The 25,049-nt window shown below is 38.0% G+C and overlaps 1 protein-coding gene and 1 long non-coding RNA gene across 6 annotated transcripts in view; both read right to left on the reverse strand.

Moving 5' to 3' along the window:
* Positions 1-25,049, reverse strand: part of IMMP2L (inner mitochondrial membrane peptidase subunit 2) — a 474,976-nt gene that overhangs the window by 380,584 nt on the left and 69,343 nt on the right. The window lies entirely within an intron of this gene.
* On the reverse strand, positions 15,968-23,243 carry LOC137849644 (uncharacterized). Its single transcript, XR_011092002.1, has 2 exons — positions 22,545-23,243; positions 15,968-17,890 (listed from the first exon to the last, which is right to left on the reverse strand). It is a non-coding gene; the product is annotated as an uncharacterized lncRNA (long non-coding RNA).

The raw sequence follows: 25,049 nt of genomic DNA on the forward strand, positions 1-25,049 counted from the left end.
CCCTACTTTGCTCCAGTTGGTAAAATTGTATGAGTCCCCTGCACCTGCACAACCACGTTCAAGGTGATCAGTTTAAGTTGTGTTAAGCACTTACAAGTAGCTTAGCAAACAGAATCCAAGAGCTGATGATGGGCAACCGCAGATCAGTGGCTAAGCTACAAACAGAGATTTAAAACAAACAAGAAATGTTGTTCTTTGTGGACACAGTTCAACTTAGTGGATTGGAAAAGCGGAAAAAATAAATCACAAGATGTCATCCCCCTGCTGAAGCCAAGTCACAGAAGACTGCACTTTATTTATTGTAGATGTTTCATCCAACAGTATGTTCAATCGAGTAGGAAACACAAATGTTACTTTTTTCAACTTCTCGTCTCTTTCTATTTGAAATAAAGAAACACAAAGAGACACATGTGATACCGTTAATATTAAAACAAATACATTACAGCACAGAAGTTCAATACTTTCCCTGGTGAAGAGTTTATGGTGTCTTTTATAATTAAGAGAATTGAAAGACTGATACACTTATTTAAAGTGAATTATCAGCAGTTGCTGTTGCTACTTGAAACCACTTTAATTTCTTGTAAAAGATGGAAGTTTAACTGAAAAGGCTTCCCCCCGCCTTTCACATCCAGAACATCTGCCAGGTTGAAAAAGTTCTGCACAAATTAAGTATATGCCTGAGTTAGTACACTAAACCAGAAAAGCCCGGGCCTGTATCTCCTAGTACAGAGCTGCTGTCTTGCCCTCTGTACTAGCCTGTTTCTGTGTTCAATCAACACCATCAGCTACAGAAGATTACCACGAGACAATGCTTCGAAGCACAGCTCTTCCTGCCAGGTGCCATTCAAAGAGAGAGGGATGTGCTTCTGAGATTTACCCATGCCTCAGGACGCCCTGGATGTGCCTGCAGCCTCCAGGGGCCGTAACAACCAAACTGATCTTGTTTTCCAACAGCTTTACTGGCCCTGGTGGGCTAGTTCCATACATCACCAGAAGCAGGCAAAAAAAAAAAAAAAAGTCAAAGATTAATTATATCTTTTCATCCCAAAGGAGACTGAAAACATTATCATAGATTAAAAAGTTCATTAAGTTCATTACAGTTAAAAGATTAAACAGTATTAGTAATATTCTTTAATTGATGTGCTACTACATTATACACTTTTTTTGGGGGGAGGGGGGAGTTGAATCTTTTTCAAGGGGATGGGGAGTTTGAAGGTAGGAATATTTTTCTATTATTTTTTTCTCATCATTTCACTGATTTTACAGGTACCAGTGATCCAAAATACTGGCCTTGGATAAAATAATACCTGTATTGACCCAGTATGGCAGCATTTCACATTTACCACTAGCTGCAAAGGCATTCTCTAAGTTTGAATATCCTGGCTGTTTTACAACCACAGAGGTACAAAAAGGCCGAAATACATAGTAAGAGATCTGTAGAGATTTGTAAACAAAATGTTAATACTAATATGAAAGGAGAGTTAAAAGGAATGCAGGGGAGTAGAAGGAAATAACAAGGAGAATGACAGAAGCATGAATGCACGTATTGATGAAAACCAGACGTCTTAAAGACTGCAGCACCTCCATCAACAGCTTCAAAAATCAGAAAAACAAAGAACAGCCTAAAACAAGGGACAGTCTACTGTGGACTTAAAGACCTACAGACTCAAACAACTTAAGCATGATGGTGGAAAGTAAAGAACAGGGTTTGAGTCACCCATGTAAGGAGAGGCAAGACAGTGATTACACCTCCGAGAGGTGGCATAGGACAGAGAATCAAAAGATCTTAATCACTGTCAGCTCCTAAAGAGTACAAAATGCAAATCCAAAATCAGTAGATGGACACCACGCTAAGAAGTAGCAGCAGCAGACATGGTAAGAACTTAGTAGTTACTGCCAGTGTTGCTATAAATATGACTACAGCACAGGTCTACCATAGCTAAATGGAAAGGCATTAAAGAAAAACCAAACAGTATTTATAGTTTAAAACATTTGTTCACTTCTCCTGTCAGTCAGTGACTAACGTCTTAGGAATCCACATTCACCAAATATTCATCTTTATTTTCTTACTGTCTCTCTTTATGACCTTTTAAAACAGCATGCAGTGTATACTTCTTTCAAAGAGGTACACAGACGTTTTATGCTGGTGTTACAGACTGCATATAAATCATTTAACTTGAAACAAAACCTTTCAGGTTGAATTTCCTAGTCCTGAACTCTTTTTATGTTACTAATAAAAGCATCATACTAATAAAAACAACTTTTAAAATACCTGCAGCATATCTCTGGCCAAACCTCTTACTCATTTTAAACCTGCAACGCTAAAAAATGTTTATAGCAAGAGATACCTGCTTTTATATTATATTTCATTTCGAATTCGAGTCTGAAAGTTGGTAGATGAATAGGTGGAAGAAGAGAAAGGAACACAGTGCCCAGTCAGTCCTTCTGTGTTTATACTTGGGACAACTCCAAAGCAAGACACACCTGTAATCCTCCATTCAGTCTTCCCATGAAAACCATTTTGTTCCATTCCTCCTGAAATCCCCAGGTGGAAACACCCTTGTTTACTCAGTGAACTCTTAGTAGATCCAATCGCCCTAGATCCAAACCTGCTAGAGGTTTCCATTGCGACACACATCAATGCTGTTAAATGGCTATGGTAGACAACAGGTTTGGGATTAAGAAAAACCACTTCTGCATTTTCTAACACAAGGAAGAGATAAAAGATTCAGATTCCAGAAGATATTTTACTGTAACTTTTGCATTTCTTTGCAAATTCTGGCTTAGTGTGCCATACAGTTCTGGAGAAAACAAACTGCACTTCACCTGTTCCTGACATACAGCATTACCAGTTTACAAAACATTCTCCCAAAAATACTTTGTGGTGTTACACCTGCACTTCATAAAGCTGTTTGATTCCTATCTCCAGGAATGTCAGAGCTAGAATTTCCTTGGTACATTTACATTTCAAATCAGGAAGTAAACAAAAGCATTTTCTGACCCTTTTCATCTACATTTCCTCTGACAGGAATTACCCATCAGAACAAGGGCATCCCATTGAACCAACTGTTCATGCTTGAACAAATGAGAGAAACAAAACACTGAATTGCAGCAACAACACAGATTTCTTTCAATACGTGATTAGAACTATAAATTCCACAGACAAGACGTGCAGCAAGGATACATTGCCTACACACAAAATAAGAAATTTTCATACCTAGAACACAACTGTGTATCAGCTGTCTAGCATGTTTAAAAGACACAAAAGTAAAAAAACAAAACAAACAAACAAAAAAAAACCAACAAACAAACAAAAAAACTGTTCTGCAACTAAGTAAAACCAAGAATGTACAACTCTTCATACAACCATTTTACATCATTTTTCTCTTAAATAATTCAAAACATAAGAGCTGCCAGACTGAACCTGATCAAAGATCTCATCTAGCCTGATATTCCATTTCTGACAGCAGGTAGAAAAAGAGCTGCATCCAGAAGTCTGTGACAGGGAACAAGTATATCATACTTCCCTCCCCCTTGATGCCATATTCTCCCAACATCCAACTATTTTCATCTCAGTGAATTTCAGAGCCAGGTTTAGTTTTCCTAAAACTCCATTCGATCTGTAAAACATTAAAATAGCTTCTTCACATTATGTTGTCATACTGATTTCATCCTTGATCTCAGAAGATGGAACGCTTTCACTGTCTAAAACCAAATAATCAGGAAAAAAAATACAGCTATTTAATGTTTTTATTGTTTATTTTTTTTTATAATTTATAACAGCAATTTTCATCTAGTGAGATAGGCTGTTAGTTGTCAGAATTAATGGCTTTACTTAGCATTAACCTGACAGAAAATTACCAGTTTCTACCTGAAAATAAAAACTGAAGCAGTTCTATTTTTCAATAGGTGATCACAGTAAATAAACAAAGGAATGATGACTCAGGATTTAATTGTTTCCTTTGAATAACTAGCAGTAATCATAGCCTTAAAATAAATAATTTATGTATACAGGTATATTATAAAATCACTGCTGAGATCCACAATTGCAGTGAAGTATTTTGGTTGCATTCATTCAGAGTCAAGCCTAGACTGAAGCACCTTTCAGCCTGCACGGGATCATTTTATACATGGACATCAGAAGCATATTCTGTCAATAACTGCTCTGCAATAAAGAGGAATTTTAATACACCCTATGCTATAGATAACATTAAACTTGTCATCTGGGATTTACAGGACATTGGTTCCTAATGAGCAAATTTAGTACTGTGGCAAAATACAGAATGTGTGAGATAGTACACATTGAAAATAATGTAAAAGACTATGATTATCCATGCATCTCTAACAATACTTAATGTTTCTTTTGGACTAAAACTATACCAAGAAGCAGGTATTATCACTAAGTGTTACTCAGTATTATGAATTGTGTAATGTATATGTTAGGCGCTCATTACGTATAAAGGAGAAAATAAAGCATGTTGGCTACTCTAAAGTACGTATTTTCTTAGATAAAAAAAAAACTTTTAAAATCTTGTATGAAATTCACTTTATGGTCATAAAGTTAAAATTAAATATAGGTAAGACGATCAGGAAAGAGAAAATTAAGCTTTTTAGATGAGTACAGGGTCCTGTAATACTTTGTAGAGTATGAAAATACCCAAATCTCTGAGCTTGGAGTGACGTTCACAGCCACCTGGGCCACATGGAAGAAATGGCACAGGTTCATTTGGCCTACCCCGAAATCCTGTCATGCAGTCCCTTAGACTTTTTCCAGCATGCAGCACCAGGGATACATCCAGAAGTGATTTTGTGTGTTTTAGCATGCATCCCACAATGTTATTCAGAGGGCTTTATGGGTTTTCTGCAATAGTGTGAATGCCAGTTTTAGTTTTTGTTATCCGAAGCAGAACTGGAACAGGAATTTAATGTTATTAAGATTTATAAACAAATGTTTTCAAGGCCACACCGCTAAATAAATGACTTAAGAGGCCTTTTTTAATATTATTCTGGACTGCAACCAACAGGTATGACAGAGACTAATATACAAATGCAGACTGCAGCACAGATCCAGAACACATAACCAGCATCCATTATCATAAAAATAACTTTTTCAACTGTGGACATAAAACATCTTTTACAAAACCTATAAATTCTTATTTGTTAAATGGGTTCATGAAATTCAAATAGGAAAGTGAGTGACTTCTATATCAACAGAATAAAAGCATATTGAAGTCTAATATGGAGTTATGTCAACAGTATCTTAGCTGATTCATTCAATATTTAATTAATTTTTTTGCTATATAGTCTAATCGAGTAAAGAATGACAACTCTATCTCATATTTGTCAGAAATGTATCATACATCCATTATACACCATTTCATACTTTGGAGGTTTATGTCTTTCAAGAAAGCTGCTACACAGCTTCTCGGTATATCCCATTTGATTTATTAATATAAAGCAGAATGTGATTAGACTACCACATCTCGATGAAATAATGTTCAGGTACATTAACACTAGTTTCATTTCAATAGAATGAATGTTGACATGACAGCTTTCCTTCTGTCATGTCAGAAAAAAAATGTCTTTTATATCTGCACATATTACTGTTCTGTGCTTTCACCTACTACATCTGTAAAGCACTCTCTGTATCACTTTCCTGCATGGATCCAAGCCTTTGCAAGTGTGATTAATGTGAATGCAGCATGCAAGACTGGCTACAGTCATTTGTGTGCCAGTATCACTGCCAGGATAGAGCAACTCTGTATTCTAGACATCCAAAAGGGTACTGTGATTAGATTTGAGTTCAGAAAATCTGTTGTTAAAAATCTGAATTCATCTAGCCTTTTTCCACCTAGATAATACTAAGAAACTTTGCAATCTTCTAAACAGTGAGGACTACTGTAACATAAATATCCCACGGTAGGAGTTCAGCAAAGAATGTCATTGCATTGGTATAATTAAGTTGTAAACTAGTGCACAGGGCTACAATAGGGAACTAAAACTGAAAATGAGGATACATCTACTTATTTCTCTTTATCTAAAATTCTAAATTCACATCAAGCCCCCGCCATACTCTGGTGAGAAAAGAATATACTGATATTCAGTCTATTCAGTAAAGTCCTAGTAACTCTCCAAAGGGAAATGAGTTCTTTTTCCTTCAGATTTGCTATTACAGACTACAGTCAATTAGATTCAGAGTCCAGGCAGGAGCTCAAGACATTACACTTAGTTGGGGAATACCTGCAGTGCATCACCAAATGAATATTCATTGCTACCTGATTTCAGACCTCACTGTTCTAAACTCATGACCACAATTTAACGGTATGTGAAAGTAAGAAGAAATATTCAGAGGAAACGAGGAGATATCAAGGAGATATCACTAAAACAGACTGGATTGTGGACTAAGAATCACTACAGAGTTTTTTAAATCATATAGGAGAAACAGCATTTTTAAAGCAGGGTTGTATCATTTAAATGCATTGGACTGAAAACATTTAAAATATATATAAGGAAGACTGCAGCAAACAGGTGAGGGATGATTTATAACAATTGGGCTGAAGCTGGTGAGAAGCATTCTTTTCGTAGGCATATTCACTGTGTCTGTAGATAACAATACTCTTTGTTTCGGTTGGATCTTCTGATTCACATAATTTTCTGATGCAGTTCAGTAGCCTTTTTTTTTGCCTCCTGAAATGGAGCTCTCAGTGAGAGATTAGCCCCGCAAAAGAGCAAAGGGATATTTATATACTTGCAAAAGTAATTAGATAAAGCAGCAGTTCTAAGAGCCGTATGCTGATGCTTGTTATTCCTGTAAACAATGCAGGTGTCTTTCTGTATCCAAGATACCTTCTGGCTCTCTGGAAAGCATTGCAGACAAAACTGTTTTAATTACTTCCATGGAAAAAGGCAACTGAAAATCAGATATGGACCATTAAGCACGCGTGCGCACGCACACAATATCTTTGTCACTTCAAGGTTAGGCTGCCTGTTTTTTAAAGCCATGAAGAATTTGCCACTAACTTGCAAACAGACCACAGAACACATTAAATGCTGTTAATTGATTTCCCGACTAATTACTTTCCTGATAAAATATTGCTTTAAACTGTGTTGTTCTGAGCTGCTTTTAGCTAACCCTCCAGGTCTTTCATGAGACTTTGGTCCAACCGCAGCCATCTGTTGCAATCGACTCATAGACCAGACCGGGACTTTGAAACCTCTAGAAAGCCTAATCATGGGAAGTTTCTGACTTACTACTAATTTTGCGGAGTATTCAAAAGGATACTTACAGTTCAAGATACTTAAACAAAATCACAGGAGAGGGGAAAATATTTAAGGAAAAAGTATTTGCGAGTGCCATATTGGTATGTAACATTACAATATTTTTACGTTACTCAAATGATTATGCAGAAAATACCTTGGATCAAACACTACGCTTCTGTTTGAGAAGAATGACTATCCCTTTTTGTCTTTCCAAGGGCACATATTAAATTGTCCTTTGGTATCAAAAAATTGCACAATTGAAATTTGAACTGATGATTTATTTCTATGGAACTAGTGTCAAGGCTTTCTGTTTGTATGATTGTTTTTAACAAGTGCTACCTACCTTCCTCCTGATCCACTGAGTCCTCAGATCACGTCACTTCCCATCTAGTTCATGGCTTCCTTAGCATAGCACAGTGTAGCCTACCCTTGCCTAGAATTAGTGACTAGAAATTAATTGCCCTGATCTGGTACTTCACCCAGGACATGAACCCACTGTGTATTTCCCATAGAAAACTGGTAACTGAATCATTAGGAATAACTATAATCAAGTTCAAACTCTGCACACATTTTCATGCTACAGGTATCACAGTAGAAATATTAGTAGAAATATTAATTTAACAACAGTTTCATATACATTTATATTTTCATTGTTCCCTTGCAATCTTCCGAGACATAAAATTTAAGATTTTTAGAATCATAAAATGATACTGGTTGGAAAGGGCCTCAGGAGATCTCTGCTCACAGCAGGCTCAGCCAGAAAGGTCAGATCATTCAGGGTTTTTTCATGGACCTCTCTGGGCAACCTGCTCCAATGCTCAGCTTTCCTACTGATGAAAAATGTTTCTTGTTAGTGCACTGTCAGGTCACCATAGCCCTTGTTACACTTCTCTCAAGAAAAGTTACTTGTCTTAATTCTAATGAATCTCAGACACCCTTAATAAATCCTCAGCTCCTGGAGCTCTCACTCATTCATGTGTATAAATTAATCTCCCAAATTTGCAGCAGTTGATTATCTTGGCAGAGCCTCCTACTAAGCCTATCCTGAGGTAGAACATAACACAGCGTCTGTGCCCTCTGAGGTTTACCTAAGGCTCCTACCAGCAACTTGCATTTGCTACTGATTTATTTTGCAGATGCCCCATGTAGCTTTCTGAGAAAGAAGCAATTAATATCACAACAGCATTAAGTGAGAAATAAATAAATAAATAAATTTAAAAATACACAGAAAAACCACCTCAATTTACCCTACTAGAAAATTCTCAGGATGGTAAACATGACTAGTGCAGGAAGACTTTTGTTCTTAGGCACTTAAAGAGAGATCTGTCTTCACATAGTATATTCTGTAAGTTTTGATGCCTTTCTTCAACTGAATTATGACAAGTATAAAAGAGGACTGGAAACAGAATGCTTTTAGTGAAGTGTTTTCACTTTTGAACTGCTACTGCAAACTTGGGTAAGGTGAAAGGTTAAGCACTCTACAGATGTGAAGAGATGCTTTTTAAATAAGGAAGCTTAACTGAATTTTGTGTAGGACCTAAAGATAATATGATATGCATTTGATTAAACCTATTTTCAATTTTTTATTCATCTCAGTAAGGGATGCCTACCTAGCAAATAATAGAAATGGAAAAACATCCTAAAAATAGCACACCATGTGTTTATTAAAATAATGTGAGAAGACACTAGAAAATGCCTAAATTCCAAGGTTAGCACACAGTACCTTGACAGAACACTGAAAATGACTAGCAACATTTGAAATTTGTGCAAAACAATGATTTATGACAAATAATTCTACATACTTGGGGCACTTTCTTTGAAGAAGTAGTCATCTGTTCACAGGGTTTATAGTGAGTTCTTCCATTTATCTCAGCAAAAATTGACTCAGCATGAAGTATAATTTTATAGTAACCAACAACAAAGAAGAGCTATCTATCCATAATTGACAGCGAAATTCAGTCATCCATATCAACTTGTGATGACCACAAGTGCTATTAAAAACTTGCTAATTCATGCAGCTTCTAGCCATGTTTAATTGCAACATCAGAATAGCAAAATACATTCAGTTTGAACAGCAGAACATGGAAAAAATGTTGCTTGTTTTACCCTATTTTCTCAAAAGATGTTTTTCAACTCTACTTTATCTGTGATAGAGCTAAACTCTTCAGTACCAGAGGCTGATTTCTATACTTACAAAATTTAAATCAATTAGCATAATCAAGTCCTTCCAAGTGTTTTCTACCAAGATGAATTATGTCTTTTTTTTCTTTTTGCTTACCCTTGAGCTATTGTAATGAATAAACTAATCTCATAGATAAAATTCTGAGTTCTGATGAAGAACCTTAACAATTGCATTGAATTAGGAATGATCATAAATGCAACTTATAAAACAGTCATACTTCTGCATGAGATACTTGGCCTTCCTGAGTACCCTGATTATATAAAAAATCTCTTATTTTTTCACCAGATAACATTATTTTCAACTCTTATTTTCCAGATGTCTTTAAATTTCAAAGCAAGATAATCACTTCACTTTCTGTTTTCCTACTACATTGACACCCAGAGTAATGTTCATAATGAAAATGAGCAGTACCCACTGCAGTATGTAAAGAATGTGCAAAACATCTTCCCTTTCCCAAAGAAAATATCATGGCCACTCAAAAATTGTGCTGATTGTTATGCTGTTGCTGACAGTGCCAAAAAATAAAAATCAATGGAGTTTTTATGACAAGGGAACTTTCAAAAACTAAATGCAACTTGATACTAAAGTGGAAATTAAATTCAGTAAGTCTGAAATAAAATCTATACTGAGAGTAGAAAGTTTGATATTTCAATGGGAGAAGTATATATTACAAAGATTAAATTGCACTTATAAATTGAAGATGAAGCAGCATATTAAATATATCAGCTGGAAGAAATCCATGAGACATGGAGTGAAGTTGAAAATATCAAAAATAGAGTTCCAACTTTTCCCAAAATAAATAGTTAACACAATGCATTAAGTAGTCTGTATGAATTTTGTTTGTGTGCCTTTCATTTCTATTTTAATATTAGGAAAAAAAAAAGAAACACTTTTATAGCTCATTTTATCATTAATTTTTTCTAATACTCTGCTGATCATAAAAGCTCAAAAAGGCAGCAGTTTCTTGTCAAGAAATACAGTAATGTGGTGTTTCTAACAGAGAAAAACTTTCGAAAACTTTAATGGAAATACAAATCACAGTGTAAGTTTTTAGCTACTGATTTACATTAACCACGTCTAGACTGCAGAACGTATTCTCTAGAAGAAAGATTAAATACTAAGCCAAGTTAATTGGATATGGAAAAAAAGACTGAGCAAAATTTTCTGGAAGATAATCCAGTGCATTTGTTGTAACCAATATCAAAAAATCTTGAGCAAGAAATCCAGTATCAACTATACCTAACACCTTATGTGAGTAGATTTATGGGTAACCAGTACTTAACTGAGCTCTGGCTTAAAAATCAAGTCTAAAGGAACACATCAAGCTGAAGACTTTACTTCAAAATTAAAATATTTTCTCACTTGTGTTGGAGAAGCCTATACAGAAATGCATGAGCTTGTATCACATAGCATATGCACAGCAAACTCCATATTCTCAGTAAGTACTGCACACCTACACACAGATACACACACACTTGCCATTTGAAATGCAGCAGGCTTGTCCTGTGATTCTAAGGACAGTCTAAACAAACGTCACCAAGTACTGCATCAAATGAAGGAATTATTCTCCCCACCCTCCAGCTCCTGGCCTTCACCTTCCACTCCCTCAATGCCCCACCCCAACCACGACAGATCATTTGTGAAGCTACCAAACACCTGAATCGTTGAATTGGTTTACAACTTTCCCTGAAATAAATAAATAAATAAATAAATAAAATCAATACACAAACAAACCAACAGAACAAGACTTGCCAAATGCCTACTAGTTGTCTCATTCATCCACATGATTTACTGGGCTGTTTCGTGTACAGCAAGGTGAGCAAGGAGGATGCCCCTTCAGCAGCAACACCAATGGTTCAGGAAAGTGCAGTGTTGTAGGTAAGCACCGCACACACAACAGAGCTGACACATCTAGAAAGTACTGATATATTATTACACAGGTAAGACACAACTATGTGTCACACGCTGGCTGTCCATACTTTACTCACCAACTCCTACATTAGCACAGAAAGTTCTTAAAGGTCCAATCTGCAAACTATTTCACACGTGTATGGGAAAACCAGATTTACAGAAGACTGCATGCCGACTAAAACAGAAAGAAAAAATGATTCTGAATAGAAATGTTGGAAGCTCAGTGTGCAAATTTGACAGAATTTAAATGAAAAAAATGATTTAGATAGTTTGGGAAAAAACATTGCATCCATGTTTTAGAGGAAAACACCAGCAATAATGCAAATTAAGGAAGATTATTTTAATTATACTCTGAAGTAAATATATGACTTTCGAAGATGGTATGAGGTTTACATGGCAAGGTTTTGGTAGCAGGGGACTGGCTGCAGGGGTGGCTTCTGTGAGAAGAGTCCAGCAGCTGTCCCATGTAAGATAAGGGATAGTTGCAGACAGCTCCGAAGGGACCCACTGCTGCCCAGAACCAAGAACAAGCAAAGTTGTTTGTGCCTCTGTGAGAGCAGATTTAAGGCAAAAAATAAAATAAAATAAATATATATATATATATATAATAAAAAATAAAAAATAAAAAATTAAAAAATTAAAAAATGCTGTGCAACAGAAGCTGGGAGAGTGAGGAGTGCAAGCAGCCCTGCAGCCCCCCAGGTCAGTGCAGCAGGAGGGCAGGAGGTGCTCCAGGCACACAGCAGCAGTTCCCCTGCAGCCTGTGGAGAGGCCCCTGGTGGAGCAGGCTGTCCCCCTGCAGCCCATGGGTCCCACATGGAGCAGATCTCCACGCTGCAGCCCCCCCATGGGTGGAGGAGCCCCCGGTGGAGCAGGTGGCTGTGGCCTGGAGGAGGCTGCGGCCCATGGAGAGCCCCCACAGGAGCAGGCCCTGGGCCAGAGCTGCAGCCCTTGGAGAGGAGCCCACGCAGGAGCAGGGGGTCTGGGGGGAGCTGCCGCCCACCCATGGGGGACCCGTGTTTTACTAGTTTGCTCCTGGGGGATGGACCCCGTGGTACGGAGCCATGTGGGAGCAGTGCTTGAAGAGCTGCTGCCTGTGGGCAGCCCCCGCAGGCTCAGTTCGGGAAGGACGGCATCCTGTGGGAGGGACCCCACGGGGAGCAGGGGCAGAGAGGGAGCGTGAAGGAGCACGGTGAAACCTCCACAGTCCCTTGCAGGGCAAGTTAAAAAATAGAAAGCTGTATAGAATGATTATCTTCACTCTCAACCTACCAAAGCAAGAAGAAAAAAACAGGGCAGTTACCCAGACAAATTAAAATCCTTGTTAAATCTGAAGCACTGTTTTGGACATAAAGACTCAGTCAAATTACCAAGTTTTAGAAGCTTTAGAAGAGAGAGCCACTCTCTTCTTCTGTTAAATCAAAAATGTGTTCACTACACTCCAACACGTTACAGCATCCATTGCAATAATTCAACAATGCTTCTGTTTGATATAATCCCCATTCCTGTGCACTTCACATTCTGAAGCAATATTCCTTTCATTGATGTGCTGAACAGAGACAAATGAAAATTGTTTGACTAATTAACCACAGATGTTCTCTTTGCAACTTGTTGACTTGTCACTTTGGCTTAAAGTGCCTAACAGAAGATGTTACAGGAAACCCAAACAATTACTCTTGAAACAGAGCCATCAAAATACATTTTTTAAAGCTAGCTAATTATAAAACACCCCAATAAGAGCAGAAGGTTCAGTATCCTCTCTCAAATACTAATTCAAGTACATAACTTTTCAACAAGAGAATAAAGATGTTTGGTGAAGGTTGTTTTGTTTTGTTAACAGAAAGACTAAGACACTTCAGTTCCAAGTTCACAAACCTGAATTTAGGTGCCTATGTGTAAGCACCCATCTGCTTTCTAGACTTTACAGATGGTATTGACTAGATCTCCACTGTGTATCACAGGACTTTAAACACCTAATGTCCTGGATACCTACACGTAGATATTTGCATTTAGGCACTGGTCTCCCAACAGAATTCCAACTTTTAACTACTAAGCAAAACCAGGTTTTCATTAAGTTCTAATCGATTGCCAGCAAAGAACAATCTTTCTTTTTTTTTCTTTAAGATAAAAAAACATACAGTAACAGAAGCTGTATTTACTATTATTTCGTAGCACAAATGACAACGTTCAGGTAAAACTATGCTGTTCCAGAATCTTTTACAATGAAGATACTTGAGGATTTCTTTGAAGTTGCCCTAGGAATTTCTTAAGATGTAAAAGCAGACTACCACCAGAGAAGTCTGATTTGTCTAACCATATTTATTGGTTCTCTTGACTCTCATTGTCACTGCTACAGCACAGCAGTCACTTCAGTGAGTTCATCTGAATGATTAGATCAACACAGCATGGAAATTAAAAAGGCCCAGAGACTAGTTCCTGAAGCAACATGCATAACAATTTTATTTTAGTAGCTGTTACAATAATCAATATTGCAAGACCAAGCATCCAGAATATAAAGAAACAAACCCATGCAATTACAGAAAACATTTGTCTCAGTGATGCAGATGATGATGTTAAAAATTAATTAATTAAATTGATGAAGGCTTTATATGAAGAAGCTAGTTCACTTCTAAATATTTTTGTATCCTACTTTACCCAAATAGACTTGCAATTAGCCTTCTGAAAAAGCATCTGCATTTCTCCCCTACATTCCTGTGTCTTGATCTTCCTTAATTCAATTATCACCTTAAATTTGTGTCACTTTAAAAGGATGTTGCCACTTAAATTAATAACGCATTGAAATATATATTGTGGTATCCCTTTGCCGTATACCTAGCTCAGAAAACACATGCATCACTTTTCTACAGTCCATGCTTTATTTCACATGAAGAATTTATGTTCTAAATATATACTGCAAGATAGAATAGAATAGAATCGTTAAAGCTGGAAAACACCTTCAAGATCATCTGGTCCAACCATCCCCCTACCACCAATGTCATCCACTAAACTGTGTCCCTAAGCACCACGTCCAACCTTTCCTTAAACACCCCCAGGGACGCACCACCTCCCTGAGCAACCCATCCCAATGCCTGACCACTCTTTCTAAGAAAAAATGTCTCCTAAATTCCAACCTGAACCACTCCCCTACCTCCCCACCCCCCCAAGCACAACTTGAGGCCATTCCCTCTACTCCTATCACTGGTTATCATCCGAGAAGAGTTTGACCCCTAGCTCCCCACAGCTTCCTTTCAGGTAGTTGTAGAGAGCAATAAGGTCTCCCCTGAGCTTCCCCTTCAAGAGACAGGCAGAAATAGATCCTCTTCAAGAGTAAGATATCTTACTCTTACTAATACACGTTTCTACTTCCTACAAGAAAATAAGCGAATTGTTCTGCATAACTAGGAACTCCGTCTTACTTTCAGACTTAGAAAATGCTGCTAACTATTTTTAGGTTTTTCATCCAGTAATCTTACTTGCACATATGAAAAAGTCTTATATTGGCAATATCCAAAGTTCTGGGTCAGCTCCCAAGATGGCTGTAAGAAGTTTCTCTTATTACCATTAGAAGACTATATGAAGTTTAAACATCTGAGAGATCTGGTCAAAAACCTGAAAATCTCTGAAGGTCACTAATTATAGTGATTTTAAATTCCGAAGGTCACTAATTATAGTGATTTTAATTCCACAGAAATAGAGGGTATTGTCTAAGAAACAAAAGGTCATATTATGAAAAAATAGTCAACAACCTTCCTCACACTTGGACTGGCACAGTTGCTGACTACTTCATAAGGTTTCATTTACAGGTTCCATTTTGCAACCTGTAAATGATGACAAAAGTCTACTAGGCTTTCCATTCATTTTCTGAAACAAGGACATAGTCCCTGATGAGTCCTTTTCCTCACAGAAGACAAGCATCACCTTTGAAAATACCTTATGTTTGGAAGCTGTAATCTGAAAATCATACACTGCTTGAATTAAGAAACACCAACATATGGTGCCATGTCAGCAGAACAGTCCATCAGCCCCAAGATGGACAGGTTGTTGGTTAGAACAACAGATAAGTAGAGTTTGGTAATCAAACTCTTTCTTATCCTACTTAGGACTGCAGCAGCAGATCACAGTCTCCCTCCTAAAGGGGACTTACTTCCCTTCCACCTCTCCTGTTCCCTGACAGCTGAACAGAGCTATTAGCTGAGATACTCCTCTCTGAAGCCACCACTATCATAAATCAACCTCAATACAGGGCAAGAGCAAATCAGCTGCTGGAGGGGGGTTCTGATAACAATGATTTAATGTTATCAGTGTGAAACTCCACAGAAAGGAGTACTCTGGATGAAACAAGCTGGTTCCAAAAACTCTGTTTTAACTGACAAGACCTTGTACAATTGAGTATGCAGCTACCCCACACTGTTTTAACAATAAAAAAAAGGTTCAAAAAGTAACAGGAGTTCTGACACCACACAAAAAAAACACTGATATATACCTTAAGACAGGGGGGTGAGGGCAAGGACACAGACACACAACAGAATTTTAGGCCATGGTAGCTTTAAAAAAATATATCCAGATTTAACAGAAGATTACTGTTTTAGCATGATTCAAAGATCGAAGCCGAAATTCCTTTAAGTGGTATATTCTTTATTGCAGCGCTGGATGCACGGGGGATCTCTCCACCTATCGTGCATACCCAAAGCGGAAAGCAGTCTTGAATTTATACAATCAATCTATCAATATTCTACAAGCACCTATACATATGCATTACCTATCCCCGCCTTCCCTCGCTTCTCATGCTAATTAGCCTTTTGGCACCTTGCGCCTGCGTAGAGCCTCCCAAGAATTGTGGGCAGGGGTCTTTGGGACGTGGGCAGGGGTCTTTGGGAGGAAGACCCCGAGTCTTCCTCACAGTGTACTTTTCACCTTTGGTCAGGAATCTGCTGAATTGGCACGTTTCTTAATTGCGAGAGCTGGTTGTTGCCAATTCTTCCGTTTGTTGTATCTTTATAATGAATTCCAATGTCCAATTTTGAGATTTATAGTCCTTACATTTGTTTCTCTGTCCGTCTGCCGCTTCCTTATCATGAGTTCCAGTGTCTTGTTTCGAGATACACAGTCCATGTCTGGGGATTGTCCTTGCCTCCCCAATGCCTCCCCAGTACCTCCTTAATCAATCCCCCCTTTTCTTTTCCCATGCAAATTCTTTTGCATCAGATACTTTCATTATTTACAGTAACACAACAAAGCAGGCATCTAAATAACATGCACACAAATATTCCTAACACTACTAATGTGATTAGAGCAATGAACACTTGTTCCAACCATTGGAAGTTGGGCAACCAGGCGGTTAACTTATTCCATATTTCACTAAAACTCCATGAAAGATCATCTTTACTGATCTCATGTAGGACCCTTGTCTGCTTCCATATTTCTTCCAGGTCGGTAGAGATCCTTCCACTCTGATCTACATACATACAACAACTTGTATTTATTACTGTACAGACTCCCCCTTGAGCGGCCAGTAACAAGTCTCGGGCCATCCGATTTTGTAATACTACGTGTGATAAACTAGATATCTCTTCTTGTTGAGCCTTTATAGCATCCAGAGTTTTGTTTTCTAACTTCTCTATAATTGCAGAAATATTAACTATCGCCTTTTCCAATTCACTCACTCCTAACCATGGGATAAACCATCGAACAAAACTATGAAAAACGGTGTGTCTCTCTATCAATGGATTGTTAATTTTTCATCTAATTCTCCAGATATGATTTCTCAAGTAACCTCGAGGCACTACATCATGTACTGTCATACTGGGGACTACTGCTCCAAGAGTGCAAGTTCCCTTCCAGTTCTTGGGCAAGACCTTACGGGCTGTATCATTGCATAGCCAATACCACCCTTTTCCTTCTGGAACTGGCCAGCTGGTTGAATTTGCCCAACTGCTAGTTGTACTAATATCAATTGTTTGATTACAAGATGTCTGATTTCCCACATAAGTAGTACCCGTATTTATACAATCCTGTTTTCCCATACCCTTAGGCGGGTTACACCTTTGTACACATACATAGTAAGATTCCAATGGCACGAAGCTACCAACTTCTAGTTCCAAAACTTCTTCATATTTTCGACCCCAAGATGTGTTTTCCCACAAATTAGTCCAAGGTAAGTTTGCAGGCAAGGGAATCCTGATTAACGATACACCCTTATTCCCATGCTGTGGCAGATGGGTGCATACCCAACAGTTCATCTTATTAATTACTTGAGAAATTGTTTGTATCAGGGACAGGTGTAAGTTCTCATCCCAAACTGCCCACCCCGAATCTGAGAACCACACCCCTGCAATCATTAGGATCTGGAAAACCATAATTTTGTTGGTCCAATTGGAGTGGTGGTCCATATCCTCGCCAGGGCCTTCTTCACCCTTGAATCGTGGATCCAAGCTGCTTGCTCCTTAATCTTAATGGCGGTGTGTGTTGTCAGTAATACCTGGTATGGTCCCGTCCACTTTCCTTCCGTTTTTCCTCTAGGGGTTGTCCTGAAAAAGTCTTTATATATATAATCCCTGAGCTTAAAAGGGTGGATTGGTTGATCCAACCGTCTAGCCCAGGTCCAGAGAACAAATTTATGTACTTTATTTAATTATTTCTGAAGTTCAGTTATATATGCATATAAATATTCTAATCCTAACTGTGTTCGATCCTCTCCACTAAATAGAAATGGATACGGCCTTCCATATAAGATTTCAAAGGGACTCAAATTCCCTTTTTATTCTAGGTTTAACTCAAATTCTAAGTACTGCTAAAGGGAGGGATTGAGGTCATGACAAATTAGATTCTTGTCCGATTTTAGCTATTTGTTGTTTAATTAAATGGTTCATTTTTTCTACCTGTCCACTTGCCTGTGGTCTATAAGGAGTATGCAGTTGTCTTTAGAATATCTTTAGAATCTTACTTATCTGTTGTACCACTTGCACACAAAAATGTGAAACTCTATCAGAAGACATTGCTACTAGAATCCCAAAGCATAGTATTATTTCATTTAACAAGACTTTAACCACTTCTTCTTGCTTTGTTTGTTCGACAGGGAAAGGCTTCAGGCCTTCCTGAAATCATGTCAGTCAGAACCAGTAAATAACAATACCCCCCTTTTCTAGGGAGTTCTGAAAAATCAATTTGCCACAGTTGCCCCGAATAATTTCCTTTACTGATTATTCCAAATTTTATTCTATTCTTGGTATTGGGGTTATTGTGTAAGCAAATGCTACATTGTTGAGTTACTTGTTTTATTGTTGTATATAAATTTTGTTCCACTAATGTCTGACTCAGGCTCTTATGCAATGTGTCAGCTCCCCGATGTGTTTTATTGTGTTCTGTAAGAACTATGGGCCATATCAAATTCTTTTGTATAATTTGGCTTTTTGGTTCATATATATAGTTTGGATTTTACCGTCTGGTATTAAAGACAATGCCTTCACCTCAGTTATTTCAGCTGCCTGTTTAGCCTCCTGATCTGCCAATCGATTTCCAATTTCAAAATCAGAGTTTCCCTTTTGGTGTCCTTGACAATGCATCATAGCTACCTTTTCTGATTGTTTTACAGCCTGTAACAATTTTAAAATTTCTTCAGCATGTTTTCTTTTTGTTTTCCCTGAGCAGTCAGCAATCCACGTTCTTTCCATATCGCTCCATGAGCATGTACCACGCCGAATGCATATTTAGAGTCTGTCCAAATACTTATTTTCCTTCCTGCTGCTAGTTCCAGTGCTCGTGTAAGAGCAATTGTCTCTGCTTTCTGGGTGGACGTCCCAGGGGGTAATGGTTTGGACTTGATTACCTGTTGAGTGGTTGTAATGGCGTACCCTGCCTTACGTTGTCCTTGTTTCACAAAGCTGCTTCCATCAGTATACCAAGATTCGTCAGCATCTTCTAAAAGTTCTTCCTTAAGATCGGGTCGATTAGAATACACAGTCTCCATTGTTTCTATACAATCATGGGTTATGGGTTGATCCAGAGTTCCACTAAGGAAAGAAGCTGGATTTACGATGTTAATGACCACAATTCCCACATCATCTTGTCTTGATATTTTAAAATTATCAATTCTTGTTTAAGTTGTTTAAAGACTTTTTGTGCTTCTCCAGTCCAGACTAACTTTGACTGGTTAATCTTTATCAATTCACATAGAGGCTTTACCAATCATCCATAATTATAAATCCAAAGGCGACACCAACCTGTCATTCCTAAAAAGGTTTGTAGCTCCTTTACCGTTTGAGGTTCTGGAGTCCGGCAAATGACTTCCTTATGTTCAGTTCCTAGTTCTCGTTGTCCTCCCGAAATTTCAAATCCCAGATAGGTCACACTTTGTTGAGCCAGCTGGACTTTCTGTCAAGAGACTTGATATCCATTTTAAACCCAGAAAATTAAGAAAACTTATAGTCCATTGAATACAGCTCCCTTTAGTCTCGGTAGCTATTAAGAGATCATCTACATATTGTAACAAAGCACCTTCAGTGTCTGGAGGCATCCATGTTTCGAGTTCCCTTGCTAATTGGTTTCCAAAAATAGTGGGGCTATTCTTGAATCCTTGAGGTAGTAATGTCCACGTAAGCTGCGTCTTTCTGCCTGAATTGGGATTTTCCCATTTAAAGGCAAATAGGTTTTGGCTTTCTGTGGCTAAGCCTAGGCAGAAGAAGGCATCTTTTAAATCCAGTACGGTAAACCAGACTTGACTATTCTTTAATTTAGTCGGCAAAGTATAAGGGTTTGCCACTACTGGATGTATATCCTCAGTGATTTTACTTATGGCCCTCAAATCCTGAACTAACCTATAGCTTTTTTCATCTGCCTTTTTAATTGGCAATATGGGTGTATTGTATTCTGATTCACATTCAATCAATAATCCATACTGTAAAAATTTATCAATTATCTCTTTAATTCCTTTCCTATCTTCTATCCTCAAAGGATATTACTTAACGTTAATGGGTTTCTCTCCTGGCTTTAATTTAATAATTATTGGGGTCACATTTTTAGCTCTTCCAGAGACTTCAGTGGCCCAAACTCCTGGATATACTTGATTTATGATCTCTAAGGGTATTTCACTTTTAGGGTCGGTTTGTATTAGTGCCAGGCTTAACACATTTATTAGTTGTTCTTCTCCTATTCTTAATTTCATTTTCCCTTTTTCAACGACAATTTCTGCTCCTAATTGCTCTAATAAATCTCTACCTAAGAGTGCCCATGAGGAGTTAGGTGTATATAAAAGTCTGTGTATGCCCCATTGTTTCCCTAACTTGTACTTCAAAGGTTCACAAAAATAAGCCTTTTCGGTTACACCTTGTCCTGGTTTCAGTTAGAATAGAGTTAATTTTCTTCCTAGTAGCTGGTATTATTATTATGTCTTATTAAACTGTCTTTATCTCAACTCACGGGCTTCACTTTCCATTTCTCTCCCCTGTCTCAGAGAGGGAGGGGGAGGGGGAGCGAACGGCTGCATGGTGTTTAGCTGCCAGCCGGGTTAAACCACAACACACCTTTTACCCTAACATAATAATTCTGTGAAGGCATTAATGCTTGATTTAGAACTGAATACGTTGCCCCATATCAATAAGAAATTTCACTTCCATTCCTCCCCTAGCTTCATTATAATCAGTGGAGGATCCGCTAGGGTAGATTCCCCAGGTCCCCGTTATTCCTGTTGAAATCAGGGACCAATGATTACCCTAGAAAAAGGCTAGTCAATTTGTCCTCCGAAGCCAGGTCCAAACCGTTTTGTTTTATTTATTTATTTATTTATTTTCATTACATTTCAGAGTTGGTCCAAAAATTCCATAGGGGTTTCTTTTAGACCTTGTTGGAAGCATATTCTCAATTCCCAATTCATCCAGATTTTAGTATTTACTTAGCCGTTCATAATTTTAGGGATGATTAGGGTCTCAGTGGGGTCGGTCAGGGGAATGCAGTTGTCCACAGTTCCCTGAGCGGTCCCATCGGTAATCTGAGCTCGCACATGAACTCAGGTTGTTTTAAGAGTTAACTGTTTTTCTGTTTCCATAACAACTCTCTCTCGGACCCATCATGATCTCTTTGCCCCAAAGGGCTAACACCCATGATTTTAAGATCTCTGCCTAGAGCAGAGGCAGAACTATTAACATTCCTACATCCTCTTTCCCTGCTCATTCAACTTCAAACACCTTTAACACTTTCAACAACCCTTTTAACACTTCCTTTATCTTTCTCCAGCCTGTACTTCTCTAATGCCAACATCAAAGGCTCAGTCAGGGGCCAACTTAATTCCGTACCTTTTCCCACCAAGATGCTGAAACAACATCAGTATACAACATTTCATCCTATTCTCCTTCTCAAAACCAACATTAACTGTAGCAAAACATTAGAGTTTAAAGTTCCATTTAGGGGCCACTTTTCTCCACATTCCAGCTTGTAAAGCGGCCACCATTGATTACAATATTTTATCAATGTTTTCCTGTTCACACTTCCACCGGCAGATCCTCCAATATCCTTCCAGTGACTCAAAACACATCCTAACGCACTTTTCTTAGGAATTTCACTGCTTACTCGCCCCCCCATTTTCCAGTTTACACTTTCAGAATACACATGTTACTTACAAAAGCGTATCACAAAAACGTATCACTCACAAAATTACAGGCACGCAATATCTTTCAGTAGCGATGTCACAAAGCTACTATTACCAGCAATATTGCTAAAATCACAATAACAATAGTCAGAGTCACATTCCACATGCGATAAGTCAGAAAACCGAACTGTGTAACACCATAACGATATCTTTCTTATAACAATGCCATGAACTTACTATTACCACCAGAAAAATAGCCAAAATTGCAGTAACAATAACCAGAGTTAAATACCATACTCCATGAGTCAGAAAACCGAAATAGACAACACAATTCCAGATGGACCTTAAAGCGAGCTCTTTCCTTAAGGTCCCCAAATATACTTATGGTGCTTACCACAAAGTATATACCAAACACTGCCTCGCAGAAGATCACCTTCTGACTTACAGACAGTTCCAGATACAGATGGACCTCAAGGTCCCCAGATATACTTGTGGTACTAACCACAAAGTATATACCCAATACTGTCCTGCAGAAGTCACCTTCCGACTTACTGGACAGTCCCAGATGACCGGTCTACCAGAAAACCAAACCAGAATAAAGAATATACTCACTTACAATGATGGGGTCCTTGTCTGCCTCCGCAGTGATCCGGTGAGTCGAGGAGTCCCTCCGGGAAATCCCGGGGGTACCCTAGGGAGTCCTGTCCCCAGCGGGTCCTGCGGACCGGCAGAGAGGTCGTCCCATCTGGGGTGCCAGATTGATTCAAAGATCGAAGCCGAAATTCCTTTAAGTGGTATATTCTTTATTGCAGCGCTGGATGCACGGGGGATCTCTCCACCTATCGTGCATACCCAAAGCGGAAAGCAGTCTTGAATTTATACAATCAATCTATCAATATTCTACAAGCACCTATACATATGCATTACCTATCCCCGCCTTCCCTCGCTTCTCATGCTAATTAGCCTTTTGGCACCTTGCGCCTGCGTAGAGCCTCCCAAGAATTGTGGGCAGGGGTCTTTGGGACGTGGGCAGGGGTCTTTGGGAGGAAGACCCCGAGTCTTCCTCACAGTGTACTTTTCACCTTTGGTCAGGAATCTGCTGAATTGGCACGTTTCTTAATTGCGAGAGCTGGTTGTTGCCAATTCTTCCGTTTGTTGTATCTTTATAATGAATTCCAATGTCCAATTTTGAGATTTATAGTCCTTACATTTGTTTCTCTGTCCGTCTGCCGCTTCCTTATCATGAGTTCCAGTGTCTTGTTTCGAGATACACAGTCCATGTCTGGGGATTGTCCTTGCCTCCCCAATGCCTCCCCAGTACCTCCTTAATCAATAAACCAAGCTAAAGTTACAGTCTTGCAAGTGAACACTAAATTAGTAGCTCTTTAAGTAAAAGGAAGTACGTATTCATTTCTTAATAATAATCAATCCTTTAATCAGTAAGATCTATGTAAGATTATAACTTGTTCTTTTTTAATAAAATAAAGTTTTAAATTAAATTTGGTATGAAATTAATGGCATGCATGTCTATCAGTCATTTATACTGTGGCAATTTACTCAGATGTAGGGAAAGCAATTGTTAACAAAATTCTTCAGATTTTCAAACAATGATATGAGTTTCATGAAATACTTCATCTACTGGAAAGTTTTCAATGCTTCTCAATTTCAGCAGTCCTACAATGTTGTTTTATTCTGTACTCTTTGAAGGTTATCACCTACCTTTCCCATAAAGTTACTCATTTCACACTACACAACAGATACCACCGGATTTCATGGACCTTAACAGCCAATCCTAATAAAAATAACAGAAGGACATGGACAAAATTGAAGGGAGATAGGCAATACAGAACTGACACCTCATGTTCTAAACTGTGCCTTAGAAGTCCAAATGTAGACTTGTGGCCATCCCTACCTAAAGAATATGAATTCATACATCGATAAGCAAAAATAATAGAGCACCACTCAATTTGAAATGTGATTCATAACAAACAATTTAAGGCTTTAATGGTCATTTGTCCAATATGATTCAGATTCTTCATCTACACCTAAGTGATTCTGACAAATTCTATAAGGATGGTGTGAAAAGTAGAAGAAAATTGTATTTTGTCTTTTTAAAAATAATATCATTACATTTTCAACAAAACTTAAAATCTAGGTGTAGCTAAGTAAGTAAACATCTAAGAATTTGATTGACAATCACATTGTAGATATCTAGGCAGTCAGGGAATGTATTTAAAACAGATTTCTCTCACTATATTCTCTTCTTAAAAAAAACAAGTGTGCCTCATTTATACCAGTAAGCCGTTGAATATATGCATATATTTTCATTAAAGACCAATAGTTTTTCATACATAATCCAAGGGAAAAGTTGTTCAAGGCTAAAAGTGTATTATACCAAAACACAGAATTTAGTGGAAATACTTTTCACATTGACATTATTATTCTCTAAAGTTTCTCATGTATTTTTTTTTCCTCCTGGAAAATTGATTTCAGAAGAATAATTGTACACATCTAACCTTTAATGCAAATTTTACTCTATCCACACTAATCACTGACACATTTGCTGATCCCAAAAACTACTTATACCCTGTCTCTTTGTACTCCTGAGGTTAAATATAAACCCACTGGAACTTCTGTTCTATCCGAGAGATTACTGTAACCTACTGCAAACAATTCTGTGGCATCTTAGGTTTTCCAGTATTGAAAAGCCACTGCTTCTCATAAATTGAAACTATATTTTAGTTTCATCTTTGATCATCCTGTAATTGAGAAAAGAACAGGTATGCTGCCTTTGAGCCTGCATCTGCAATGACTACATGTAAAGCAGAAAGGAAGCATGACAATGTAGCTCATCATTCATTCACTTTATTCTCCAATTCAAGGCACAGTCAACGCCTCATATCTAAAGAGAAAGTCCAAAGCAGGTAGGGCGGCTTCCATATTCCCTTCTTTCTTTGGTACAGAGAGCTTTGCTGTAATCACTACACCAGGATATTCACTGTTCTGGATATTATGTAACTCCACAGTAGAAACAAAGCACTAATGAAAGTACTAAATATTCAAAACCAGGGAAATAATGAATTACAAATCTCAGCTATGACCCAGCAGACTTTCATC

Source organism: Anas acuta, chromosome 1, assembly GCF_963932015.1.
Source record: "Anas acuta chromosome 1, bAnaAcu1.1, whole genome shotgun sequence".
NCBI classification, from domain to species: Eukaryota; Metazoa; Chordata; class Aves; order Anseriformes; family Anatidae; genus Anas; species Anas acuta.